Below are 13758 nucleotides of genomic sequence, written 5' to 3' on the forward strand. Positions count from 1 at the left end.
CACCTTGTTGCATGGTATCCCCCTGCGCAGAGGTCAGGGGACCCTGGAACTTTGTGGGAGCACCAGGTGACATTGGGATATGCTGTGGTTTTCCAGTGATGTCCTGTGTGCAGGTAGGAATTGATCCTGATGGCCGGGCAGTGATGGGTCACCCTGCGTGAGGGTTTTCCAAGAAAACTAATTATTTTCCCAAAGTTTCTTCTTGTTGGATTAACCTTGTAGATAAGGGCTGAGCTTTTGCTTGGCTTTAGGTACATAATCGTGTAGCAGGGTAAGCCCCTGCCCTAAAACCATTCCTCCTTCTCCCCTTTAGTTCTTTGTTGTCCTATGTGGCACAGTCTTTATTAACTTGACTTTATGACCCTTTTCAAGACTATGTAAGAAGGTGGCCATTGTCTTGAAGTCTATGGGGGGGAGAGTCTGAGTTTCCGTCAAACATTGTCTTCGACTCCATGAGGGTGTCCGCTTTTCCCTGTGGCGCTTCTATTGCTGCCAGGAAGAATTTATGTTTGAAGGATTGGAATACTGATACTGCGCATCGATCTACGGGGTTGCATATGCTCTTTACAGGGTCTCGTCTGTTTGGTCGTGAACAGGAGGAATAGTTACATCCAAGTTTTCAAGGAAAGAAAACATTCTATATCCTTTCGAAAATATCAAGGTGCCAAGCCTTCCTTTGTGGGGTCCTCCTCAAAGTCTTTTCAGCAGCCTTCTCGCAGGCAGCAGTCCTCTTCGGGGAGCCATAAGTTTCTCCATCAGGAACTGTTATGACCCTTGTCCCACAAGGCCATTGTTCCAGTGACATCTGCCCAGAGGGAGACAGGAGTAATCTGTCATATTTCTAGTCCCAAAGGTGACAGGGTTTTTTTCTGGATAGTTAACATTCTAAATTCCCTGAACAAGTTTGTCAGGAAGAAATCTTTCAATAAGAAAACCATGCAACACATCGTTCGTTCCGTTGGTTCAGAAAGTTATTTCATGGCCACATTGAATCTTCAAGATGCGTACCTTCATGTCCCAGTAGCCCTGGAGTCTCGCAAGTTTCTGCGTTTTTGCAGTAATAGGTATTATTGAGTCCTGCCCTTTGGTGTTCGATCCTCACCCCAAGTATTTACGAAAGTGGTGGCTTGCTTCTCCATCTCCAGGGAATATCCATATTTCCATATGTGGATGATTGGCTCCGTCAGGCTCCTTTGGTTCCTGTACTGCAACACTTTATAAAAAAAAAAATTGAAACTTACGGTCAGAAACTTGTTGGGGTACTTTTTAATTGTCAGATTGTTGTAGGCATTTAGGCAGCATTTTAATTTGCACTATGCACTTTTTAGCCTCTCTTGCGCTCCGTATCATCGGTAAGAGTGAGTGGGCCCCATTTTTCCCTGAGGATGCGGTCTAGTATTCCTACAGTATAAAAGCAGACATGCTACCGTGGTAAAATTTAACCTTACGGTCAGAAACTTGTTGGGGCACTTTTTAGTTGTCAGATTGTGGATGGCATTTGGGCAGCATTTTAATTTGCACTATGCCTTTTTGGCCTCTTTTGCACTTCATATTGCTGGTAAGAGCAAACAGGCTAAATTTTTCCCTGGGGGCGGCGGTCTAGTTTTCCTACAGTATAAAAGCAGAGATGCTAGCTTGACGGTGCAGCGGGTGCTCCAGAGGCAAGCCCGTCAGCGACCAGAATGCGAACAATCCCTGGTTGTTGTAAGGCGGTTTTTATTTTTCAAGGGAAGCATTGCTTGATGTGAATGTCTAGGTAGGCGACGTAATTGTAGTTCGTTGGATTTAGAGGTAATGCTGATACTTTTTTCTGTGAAGCATGTACGTTTACTACACACTTTAATAATTTGGTCATTCTTACTAAAACTGTAACATCTAACAAGCAAATTGAGTACTTGGGGCATAAACGTTTCCCGTAGAGTTGTTTTTTAAGTAAGAGCAGAGTTGCCTAACACAAGCTAGAATTTTTGAATTTGTAAAGTTCTACAATCCCTAATTAGTTTTTTTACCTGAGACCTGGTTGAATTAGTCTTCTAACCCAGATGTCATAGCAGCATTAACGACAAGCTACTCTATAGTTAGACACGATAGACAGAGTTAGCGTGGCAGAGGCCTTGTGATTGTATTTCATGACTCGCTTACAATGTCTTGTGGCTTGTCATTTCTAACTATGAGGGCCTTGCATTTAGTTATAAGGTGTCCAATAACTATACATTTCATGATATTTTAATTTATACACACCCGGGCCATAAGGATTTGTTCTTAGAGGATATTGGTAACCAGTTGGATTCCAGCATATGTTATTCGAATTTGACTATTTTAGGTGATTTTAATTTTCACCTGGATGCCCTAAATAAGAAAGAGGCTGCTTAATTGAAGGAATCTATAAACTACTTTGAATTGTCAGTAAAATCTGCTACTCACGTACTTGGCCACATCTTGAATGGTATTTTCTCACATGACCCTAATCTTCGATTTGAGGCAACCCTGACTTGGTCAGACCATATGGCAGTTCATTTTTATTTAAATATTTCTTCTGGATTGCAAGGAACTTACCTTACTGGCACACAATAAAATCTTGCAAAAAGTTAGATAAAAATGTGTTTGCAGATATTTCGGCTCAGACCAAACCTGATCTTTGCATGGAGCCAAATGTTGCAGCTTTTATTTATCATGAATGGCTGGGTGAGGAAAGTTCAAAATCAATACCATGTGAATAGGTTAAGTCACATAGGAAACAACCATCTTCCCCATGGTTCTCCATGATACAAAAAGGTCAGGCTGGAAAGACCTTGGAGGTGAAACTTTAGCAAAGTTGTCAGGATAATTATGTGAAAGCCATTGGCGAATATAAAAAGCTAATTTAGCAAGAAAAGTCCAGATTCTATACGGATAACTAGAACTTGCCAGGATCTCTACGAAGGAATTATTTTAAGTAGTTCAGTCCTTGTCAGCTTCTATTCTCCCTCTCAACTATCCTGCAAATCAAGATTTTTGCAACAGATTAGCAGATTTCTTTAGGAATAAAACAGAAATGGTTTACAAAGAATTTGATTATGATCATTTAGAGGTCATTACTAGCCCAGAATATCTGATTCCTGAGCCCAAGGATGTGAATTTCCTGGATTTTTCACAGCTGAGTATTGAACAATTGACAAAGCTTATCGATAAGGTAAAGTCAGGGGCTCCAGTTGATCCCTGCCCACCTAATATTATTCAAGCTGGCACTACTAGCATTGCTCCGGTCCTAACGGACCTGTTGAATGTTACTAGCACAACAGGGTTTTTCCGTTGTCTGGAAAAAGGCCTCGCTCCTACCACCAGTAAAAAACTTTTTTAAAAACCATTCCCTGGATCCTAAGGAGGAAAACAAATTCTGCCCATTATCTCGACTCTGTTTTGCTTTTCACTAATGACCAAGCTGAAATAATCATGCACTGACAAAAAATCTCTGGAATGCATTTCTTCGTCCAAAGAAGACATTTATTATTTCACTACGCAAGGTTCCTAAAAGGAGATTAGCATGTTAAAAGCACATGTTTAAAAATAGTCACAACAATGAAATGAAAACATACACAACTGATTCTCCACGGCAATATACACAGCAAATATATGTATCTATATTATAATGCAAAGCAAATAAGTAATAAAAATGCATCACCGTTAAGCCTGTCAGGTACTTCACCATTCTCCTGCCAGCAAGCTGATGACCCCGTTCGACTTGGAGCTTTCTGGAAAAAAAACCTCAAGTTGCGCAAGAAGTATTCAAACAGGCTGGCTAGTTTAGGTATGCGTTGAAAATAACCCGTTGGGATTTGGCCACAATCCCAAGATGTCAAGTCAAAGCAAGGCCGTTCCCTGCCATCTGAGTACATTCTTATCAGCCAAAGCCCTTGGTAGGAATTAATACGAAAACAAGGCAGAATGCACAGTTTACAATGTGGAAAATTACGGACAGCCTTTAATATGGCAGTGTCTAATGCTACGATAAAGTCATTAGGCAGAATGAAGCTAAGGCTAAACTGAATGCAAAATGGAGTCTGTAACTGGTGAACACTGGACAGCTAGGCCAGGTGCAAAGTGGTGCAACACTAGGTCAGTGGTCAAAACACACATTTCAGTACATTCTGCCCTTTGACCAGTGGCCCGTGTAAACTACAGATTTAAAATCAACTTCTCTCCTATATATATTTTTTTTTCCTTTAAAAAAAAAAAAAAAGAACATTACAAGCAAATCAGGAATGCATTGTACACAGCAACCTAATGAAATGATAAAAGCAATCACTATAAAGCAATGGAAGTGGATTAACGTATTGATCTTATAAACAGTTAAACCAGACACACCTACAATGAAAAGACTGAAGCTTATATATTCTGATTGGGATAATAATTGATTGAATAGTGTCTCTAGGATAACAAGTTGGTATTGAATTAGGTGGAAACATCATGAGTCCTAATCATGTAAAGGTACACGGTCCACCTGTAATGTTTGCTGGAATATAAGTAAAAGTGAGGCTCCCATGCTGGAATAGTCAGCCAACTGGCAACTTCAACATGCTTAATGAGACTGGCAGCAGTCATCAGGTGATAACAAGCCATGTATTTGTTCCAGTGGAAATGCAATCAAACAGGTTGACAGAACATCCATGGTTCGCTGTATTGTTCCCTTGCAGAACTTTGATCTGTAAAGCACAATTTGTGCTAAATGGATCCATATCTTTTGCACTTTAAAAGCAGCAGGCGTGTTGCACAACGGTTGATCAATCAGGTTCAAGTTAGGGGTGCTGTCCCTCCACCGACCCCACACACAAACGCCCGAAGGGAGACCACACCGCACACTCATTGTCAGTAGAAAGTCGTAGTAAGATTTGGAAAAGAAACCAGTATGATTTTCCTTGCAAAAAACATTTGTCATCTGAAATGTGCTCCCATTTTTCCTTTCCTTGTTTTATAATCAGCAGGACAGTATTGGGGGCCCTTGGCTATATAATTTCTGCCGGTTCTGAAGGGCCATTTGGGGATTCAACCCACACCTTAGCACCAGGGTTTTTATCAGTTGAACCAAAACCGCCCTCCCCATGTACAGTAAGAAGGGCTGGGGCAGTCCCTTTCCTCACCAATCCTCCATACACTGGAATTATGACAAGTTGGGCAATTGTGTCTCCAATTTGAATGAATAAATCAACTCCTCCACTATTTTATAGAATTGGTTTGATTTCTATCTGTCCTGGTAACTTTCTTCTTCCCAATTGACCTTTGACTGTTTGTAGGACAGATCTCTGTTGTGTGTGCTGACAAATAGGACATTGCAAAATCACAGTTTTTATAAAATCTAGGGGAATCCCTCTAATCTCTGCCCACCTGTAAGTGGCTTTTTCTCCCAGGTATCCACATTTCTGGTGCGCCCACTTAGCCATCCCCACCAAGTCAGAATTCTGGGTTGCCACTTCTGCCTCTGAAGTTTTGGCTTTGTCGTCTGCAAGGGAATTGAACCAGCGTTCTAGGGAGTAAATGGGACATTGAGCATCTACATGGTACACTGTGACTTTACACTGCTCTAACATTTCCCACATTTTCTGCCGCAGCTCTTTGCTCCACACCTCCTTCGTGTGAATGAACTTTTTAGTAACTGGATTGTATGACACTGCTTTCCAATGTCTTTTGGTACCCACGTATTTGGATGAACCATCATTGAACCATACATGTTTCCTGTCTTCAGGGGACAAGGATTCAAATGGCTCACCCCATCTCACTGGTGACTCTGTTACCTGTGGTACCTCTTGCACCCTCTCCTCATGCATGACACCTGTTCATGCAGGGCTGCAGTGCCTGCCGGTCCTACTCGAGCCCTGTCTTGTATGTACCATTTCTAGCATATGATACTAGCCTCTTGTGCATGTCCTATACGCCGATATTCAGGTGAACTCATCACCCACGGCATGATTGGTATTTCAGGTCTCAGACTTACATTTTGACCTAGTGTTATTTGCTCAGTATTCACTAGAGCCCAATAACGGGGCAAAAGCTGTTTTTCAAAAGGAGTATAGCACTCCCCAGAGTCAGATAGTTTTGTAGTCCAAAACCCCAAGTGTACCCTTGTCCTCCCTTGTTTTTGCCACATACTCCAAATTGCATATTGTCCCTGAACAGTTACATGAAACTCAATGTTTCCCTCCTGCACTGGCCACAAGTCTAAAGCCTGTTGAATTATTTCATTTGCCAAATCACAAGCATACTGCTGCTCTTCACCCCATTCAGACTCATGTTTTTTCTTGTTACTTTGTACCAAAGGGTTAAGATTTTACTCAGATGAGAGTCATGCTGTTTCCAAAAATCAAACAATCCCATGAAACTCTGTGTCTCTTGCTTAGTGCGAGGAGTAGCTAACTCCAAAATCTTTTTTACCTGTAACAACATCTCTCTATGTTATGGATTCCACTGAATTCCTAGAAACTGCATATTTTGCGACAGTCCCTGTGTCTTGTATAAATTAATTGTACACATCGTACTCTGCAAAAGTTACTTGAATATATCGCTAACATCCTTAACTTCTTGCTGGGTGTAATCTTTTAAAGAATTCATTTCAAATCCTGACAAAAACTGTGGGCTAATCTGTATTTTTCATCCAAATATTGGCTGCACACGAACTACGTTCTGTTCATGCAGCTCACACTGGGCCCCACTGTTTTTAACCTCCTTATTACTGGAATGTGAAAAGTCAGATTCCCCTGTGACAGCTTGTAATACCTTATTATTTTTTGCCTTAAGTTGTTCCTTCAATTCCTGATTTGCATATTCTGTTTACATCTCTCATGCATTTTTCCGTAAGCAGACAAAAGTATCCAAACCCTCCTGTCAAGAACAAAAGGGTTATCATTCGGTTCAAAAAGCACCTTTTCTAAACATGTAAAAACATTCAATAATTTAGTTTTATCCAAGCACCGATAAACAAGAAAACACATTTGCCAAGACATCATAAGGCATTTTAATTTCACATGCATTTTCAAACATGGTTTGCAGTGCTTCCTTTAACTCTCTGAATAAAAACATATTTACACTTTTAAATTGTACACTCTCAACTTCCAACCTCTCTTTTAGACTGTCCGAGCTACGTCACAATGTTTAGCTTTTCACTAATGACCGAGCTGGAATACTCCTGCACTGACAACAAATCTCTGGAATGCACTTCTTAGTCCAAAGAAGGCATTTATGATTTCACTACGCAAGGTTGCTAAAAGGAGATTAGCATGTTCAAAGCACACGTTTAAAAATAGTCACAACAATGAAATGAAAACATACATGACTGATTCTCCACTGCAATATACACAGCAAATATATGTATCTATATTATAATGCAAAGCAGATAATAAAAAAAAAAAAAATGAATCACCATAGGGCCTGTCAGGTGCTTCATCTTTCTCCTGCCAGCAAGCTGATGCCCCCCGTTTGACTGAGAGAAAGAGAGAGCTCTACCCTCACTGGAAATATATATATATATATATATCAGGCATCCGACGTCTGAGTCCTGATTGAGGTCTCCGAGTCTGCTACTGTCGACCTTGGTCTTTTTTATATCTGAAAAAAACGAAGAAGGAGCTTTCTGGAAAAAACCTCAAGTTGCGTAAGAAGTATTGAAACATACTGGCTAGTTTAGGTATGCTTTGAAAAGAACCCGTTGGGATTTGGCCACAATCCCAAGATGTCAAGTCAAAGCAAGGCCGTTCCCTGCCATCTGAGTACATTTTTATGAGCCAAAGTGCTTGGTGGGAATTAATACGAAAACAAGACAGAATGCACAGTTTACAATGTGGAAAATTACGGGCAGCCTTTAACATGGCAGTGTCTAATGCTACAATAAAGTCAATAGGCAGAATGAAGCTAAGAAGACAGCAAGCTGCTGGAGACGGCACAATATGGCTTTAGATCTAGCCTCAGTACTGAGACAACCTTGATTGCCGTCACGGAAAATATCTGAGCCATTAATGGAGGTAGGGCAGCGGTGGCCCTTTTGGACCTATTTGCTGCATTTGATATGGTCAGCCATAGTGTCCTACTGGACCGTTCATCTAAGATTGGCATCAAGAGCAGTGCGTTAAAACTAATTTCCTCCTTCTTAAGCGATAGATGGCAGTTTGTTACTCTTGGGGATTTCCATTCTAAATCCTTCTCTCTTATGTGTTGGGTCCCTCAGGGGTCATCACTCGCCCCACACTGTTTAATATTAATGTAGCACTGCTGGTAAAGGTAATTCACTCTTCTGGTTTTGTTTCCATAGCAGATGCGAATGACATGCAGATTGTGTTATCTACTCAATGCAAGGTGGATGAAGTTGCTGCCAGGTTTCATAAATGTATGAGGGCAATTGTTCATTGGATGACTACTAACTTTCTGAAATTGAATTCGGACAAAACAGAAGTCCTCGTTTTTGTGAAGGAATCCACCTTCTGGGGACAGTGTTGGTGACCTCAAGTTCTAGGTTCTCCAGAGCCAGTCTCTAAGGTGAGAAACCTTGGGGTAAATTTTGATTCCTATTTGTCCTTTCCACCCAAGTCAACAAGATTACGTCAGCCTGTTTCTTACTGCTTAGGTCCTTTAAAAAAGTACTGCCATTCTTCTCTTTTCAGCTTCAAAAAAATTTAATTACTGCTCTGGTTTTATCCAGAATTGATTATTGTAATGCCCTTTATACGGGCATTCGACAAGTAGCTTTAAAAAAAAAAACTTCAGACGCTTCAAAATGCAGCTGCCCATCTTTTAAAGAAAGTCCCTAAATACAGTTTAGTGACTCCTGTTTTAACTGAGTTGCACTGGCTTCCAGTTAAGAAGCGTGTAGCATTTAAGGCCCTCTGCTTCGCTCACAAAGCCGTATACATTACTAAACATAATGGTTTGGCTGGCAAATGTACATAGTACAAACCAGCCAGAAAACTTAGATCATCGGGATTGCTTTATGTACAAGTCCCCAGGGAAAATAAAGCTTCCTGGAGTGGGCATAGCTTTGTCTACACCACGTGTCAGTTGTGGAACAAATTGCCATTTCACCTTAGGAATCAATCCAATCTGGCTACATTTCAGCAACAGCTGAAATCATAGCTTTTTCTCTCCCCCTTCTAAGTAGTGATGCCTAGCGGTTTCTTTCATTTAATGTTTCAATTGTTAGCGCCAAGACACCCTGGGGTAATCGTGCGCTTTATAAAATCAGTTTAATTCATTCATTCATCATTGGCTGGAAGTCCAGAGTCCTATGGCGGCCACAGTATTCACGGTCTAATGGGCCCATCTACATCGAACACTGTTACTGTGGCATCTCCACTAATTTGTGCAGTATCCCATTCTGGACATGTCTGAGAAGATCCCAGTATCACCAGTAGTGACCTCCAGTTTACAAGTGGAGTTTAAGTGATCACCAATCTACAATGGTGGCGGGACTCATCTAGTCTAAGCCGGGGTATGTTGTTGCATTCCTCCCCTCCAGTTGTGCTGATAACAGATGCGAGCGCCCTGGGATGGGGTGCTACTTTAGGTCACTGGTCAGTCCAGGGTTGTTGGCTTACATTTTAGGTGAGACACTCTTAAAGGAGGGACCGGTTGGCAGTGGAGATAGCCCTGCACCATTTCCAGACACATCTGTTGTGGTTCAGTGTGTTGGTGCGCTCAGAAAACACGGTGACTGTTGCCTAAATTAATCATGAAGGCACTACTCACAGTTGGTCGCTCAATCGGGTGGCTTGTTCGATCGCACACTGGGCGGAGAGACATCTTCAATCAATCTGTGTTCAGCATATCAGGGAAGTGGACATTGTGGTGGCACACTCCCTGAGTAGGATGTTTCCGTCATCCCTAGACCTGAGACTCTGCCCTCAAATGTTTTGTTTGATTTACAGAAGGTTCGGATGTCTCCAGCTGGATCTGTTCACTCCACGTTGAACTTGTTTCAGCCCCTGTTCTGTTCCAGGAGTCCAGAGGAAGGGGCTAGGAGCGGACGCCGTGCAATCCATTGGCCTCTGGAATTCCTGTATGCGTTCCCTCCATTTCCTCTCATTCAACCCTTTCTGATGAAGGCCCAGCAGGAGAAGGGTGCAAGTGGTGGCATGCTCCTCTTTTGAACTCGGAGGTCCTGGTTGCTACAGAGCCTGGCTGTTTGTTCATCCTCCTTGGATTCTGCCAAAGGTTCCCTCTCTCTTGCAGTTCTTGGGACCACACATGCCTATTCCCTTAACACTTGTGGTTTGGATATTGAACAGTGGACTTTGCTGAGGCAAGGTTTGCCCAATCATATTTTTTCTGTGATGTAAGGTTCACGTAGAAAGTCTACAGTCTCCTCTTACTCTAAGCACTGAGCTAATGTTGATTCCTGATGTCCCCTCCCCTTTCATGATCTCCCTGTTACATGTCTGGTCTCTGCTACCCAACAATTGTTTGCAGAGGGGTTTTAGAAGGGTCATGCACTGTCCACACTGAATGGTCAGTGGGCTGCTATCCCGGCATTTTGTAACCCTGTCTCTTTGCCCAGGTCTGCTGAACCTTTGGTGTCCAGGATGTTTCGCAGTTTTTTTCTGTCCCCACCTTTGGTGAAATCTTCTGTACCTTCATGGGATCTTTCTTTGGTTCTTCATGCTCTTCAGTCTGTATGTTTTAAGCCTCTTTTCTCAGTGGATCTCAAATGTATTTCTTAAAAGGTTTTCTAGTGACTTACATCTGCTAGACAGTTGGGTGAATTAACTGTTCTGCGTGGTTCCCCTTAGTTTTTAGGCTTCTTGGAGGATGCCCTTGTACTTGATCCTGGTTTTCTTCCTAAAGTTGCTTCCAAAATCCATTCTTCACAAGAACTTATCTTGCCTCGTCTCTGTCCTTCTCCTTCTTCTCCTGAGGAGCAGATGATGCACATACTGGATGTTAAGGGTGCAAGGTCTGTTTATGCAGCCAGAACTGCACCTTCTAAGACATCTAACAGGCTTTTTGTGACTGTTGGTCTTGCCGGTGTGGGAAGATGGCCTCTAAGTTGACCCTCCGTTGCTGGTTTAAGGGCACAATTTCCATGGCTTATCAAAGTGCTGGTTTACCTTGCTCTATGGTTGTCCAGGCACGTTCAACTAGGGGCCTCTCTGCCTCTTGGGCTGCTTTTAAGGGTCTTCCCTTGGGTGAGATTTGTCATGTGGAACCTAGGCTTCTGAAACTACGTTTACCAGACATTATTGTCCGAAATGCGCACAACCTACACAGTTGAATTTTGGAAGACAAGTCTTACAGTCGGTGGATGGGGCTGCCACTGTCTGACCAGCTTTTTGTTTTTGATTTCAATAAATCACTATATCTTACACTTGTCTGCATTGTGTGGTTATTCAAGTGTTGGATTTTGCATCCACAAAGGAGTTTTGCTTGGGTATGCCTCATTTTGTTAGGACTGGGTTGAGGACGAGGGACGTCGAGGTAGTGCTGTGATCCTCATTACTCTTAGTCCTACTCATCCTCGGCCCAGTCCTATTTTTGACTCACCCTCCAGGTATCGGGCCTTTGTGGGGCTTGGTATGTCAGGAAGTGCTCAGGTTAGGTTTATATGTCTTGCCTGGGGGGTGGGTGGGGCTAAGAAGCATTTCCTCTCTTGAATTAGGCCACAACTCATTTTGTTAGTATTGGGTCGAGGACGTGTAGGACTTAGAGTAATGAGGATGAGGATTACCGGTAAGTTATCAGAGCATTCTGACCACCTATTACCCCCAAACCAGGTCATGAACCTCAACAGCGATTTCTACATTAATTTATTGCATTTCTTCCATATCATTAGTAAATGCTATACCTAAATAGTTGAGGGGATTCTTTGTCCACTAAAAACCAGAGTCCTTTAGAGGCATGAGTTCTGACTTTTGGTGATATCCTGTGAGCAGCAAACATTTCTTATAAAAGTGTGAGATTGATGTTTATACCTCACAAGTAAATAGAATAGAACAAACATGAGACCTTGATGTGATGTGATAATTTCATTGTAATGCATTAGTCTAATCGCAGATGTGTGGCACTTTGAAGGGCTGAAACCAACAACCTTCCATTCTTTCTCACAAATACAAATGGCTATGCTTTGATATATTATCTTTAATTACGTCTCTTATTTCATTGTGCTATGAATTTTATATTTTGATTAAGATGCTCTAATGTTTGTTTAATTTCCTGTGTTAAAAATATACCCAACACATTATTCTGCACTGCCAATTTCCAATGCTTTTGTAGGTTAATGCCTAGTGTGGGGAAAAACAGCATTTTTATTTTTGAATTTTTTTTATTTAATGGTTTCAATACAATTATGAGTAAACAAAAAAAAAATACCTACCAGAGAGGAGGTGTATCGTAATCGAGGCAGTACCTGACACTGTTGCCCTCCTCATTTTTGTTGAAGGCTAGAAACAGCTTAAGTCCAGAGAGAGACTGACTACAAAAACATGGGCGTCCTTCTTCCTTGGGCTTACATAATATCCACTGCTCTGGACTTGGTTCAAAATTGAGTTGCTGGAATTCTGTCAGCACGGCGGTGGTCGTTTAAAAGGAAAGTCATTTTTTTTTAATGTATTTTTTTTTAACTCTTTTTATTATTTTCAAACTGTGCTCATCGTATAGGCCATATAATCATGTTTCTGGTATAACATGGTTGTAATATCTACTGTGACAGACGGCTTTAGACACTTAATATAGTTGGTAAGGGCACTTTTACTGCCAGCATATACATTTCCTTTAATATCCACTCTTCGTTGGTTTCATGTGTCTACCTGACTCAGGGGTTATACCCCCATCAAATCCCTCTATATGTCTGCCATGCACCCCACACCCTCTCCCACTTCCTCTGGCAGCTGCAGCTTTGGCAGAAAACCTCTTCAGCACATTGGCATCAGTCTAAGTCTGACTTCCAGTCTGTAAGTCTAGGCTGGTCAATACTTCCCCACACCCTTGCAATGTTCTTCTTGGCTACTCTTGCCACCAGCAAGCAACTATGTCTTTTGATGTGTAGTCCAGTCCTCTTCATCCATCACTGATAAAAGGAGCCATTTTGCCTCTAATGTCAGCTCACTTGACATAACTTGAGACACAGTTTCCACCATCCCGTTCCAATAAATCTGTATTAGCGGACACTCCCAGAGGATATGAGAGAAGATGCCTTCCAGTCCACACCCATTAATGCATGTCGACGTGGGCGTTCTGCCTATCTTGGCCAGTCAAGTTCTGAAGTAATAGAATCTGTATAGTATAAATCTGAACCAATTGCTATTTCACACGGGCTTTGAATTGCTTCAGACCATTCCTCGTCTTCAAGATCCCCCTGATCCCCTGCCCATGCTTCTCTCAACTTCATCAATGGGTCAGGGGAATTAAAGACCAGTTTTCGTTAGATAATGGTGATTGATTTATTCAGAATATATTCCGGTAAAAGCTGATTCTCTAGTGGCGATGACTCCGGTAGCTACTCCCCCTCTAATATGTGTCGCCGCATCGCATGTCCCAGCTGTATGTACCTAAAATGTTCTGAGTTTGCCTACTCAAATTCTTGCCTAGTGTAAAAGGAAACTTAAACATCATGTTATACTGGTAAGTGCAGTCTTCTTTCACTATCTAACCAAAGATGTTGAGCATTCCACTACTAGGGTGTACAGTTTTAATTTGGATCCACTTCTCATGAGAAAAATGGCTAGGGTTGGCCATCTGTAACAGGAGACAGTTTCACATCTCTAACTCTTGCCATTAGCTATAGCTACTTAATAAGCAGAGGTGTTT

The 13758-nt window shown here is 41.9% G+C and overlaps 1 protein-coding gene across 1 annotated transcript in view; it reads left to right on the forward strand.

The window, feature by feature from the left end:
* The window catches only part of ZCCHC9 (zinc finger CCHC-type containing 9), an 84680-nt gene that overhangs the window by 14932 nt on the left and 55990 nt on the right, over window positions 1-13758 (forward strand). The window lies entirely within an intron of this gene.

This window comes from Pleurodeles waltl, chromosome 1_1, assembly GCF_031143425.1.
Source record: "Pleurodeles waltl isolate 20211129_DDA chromosome 1_1, aPleWal1.hap1.20221129, whole genome shotgun sequence".
Lineage (NCBI taxonomy): Eukaryota > Metazoa > Chordata > Amphibia > Caudata > Salamandridae > Pleurodeles > Pleurodeles waltl.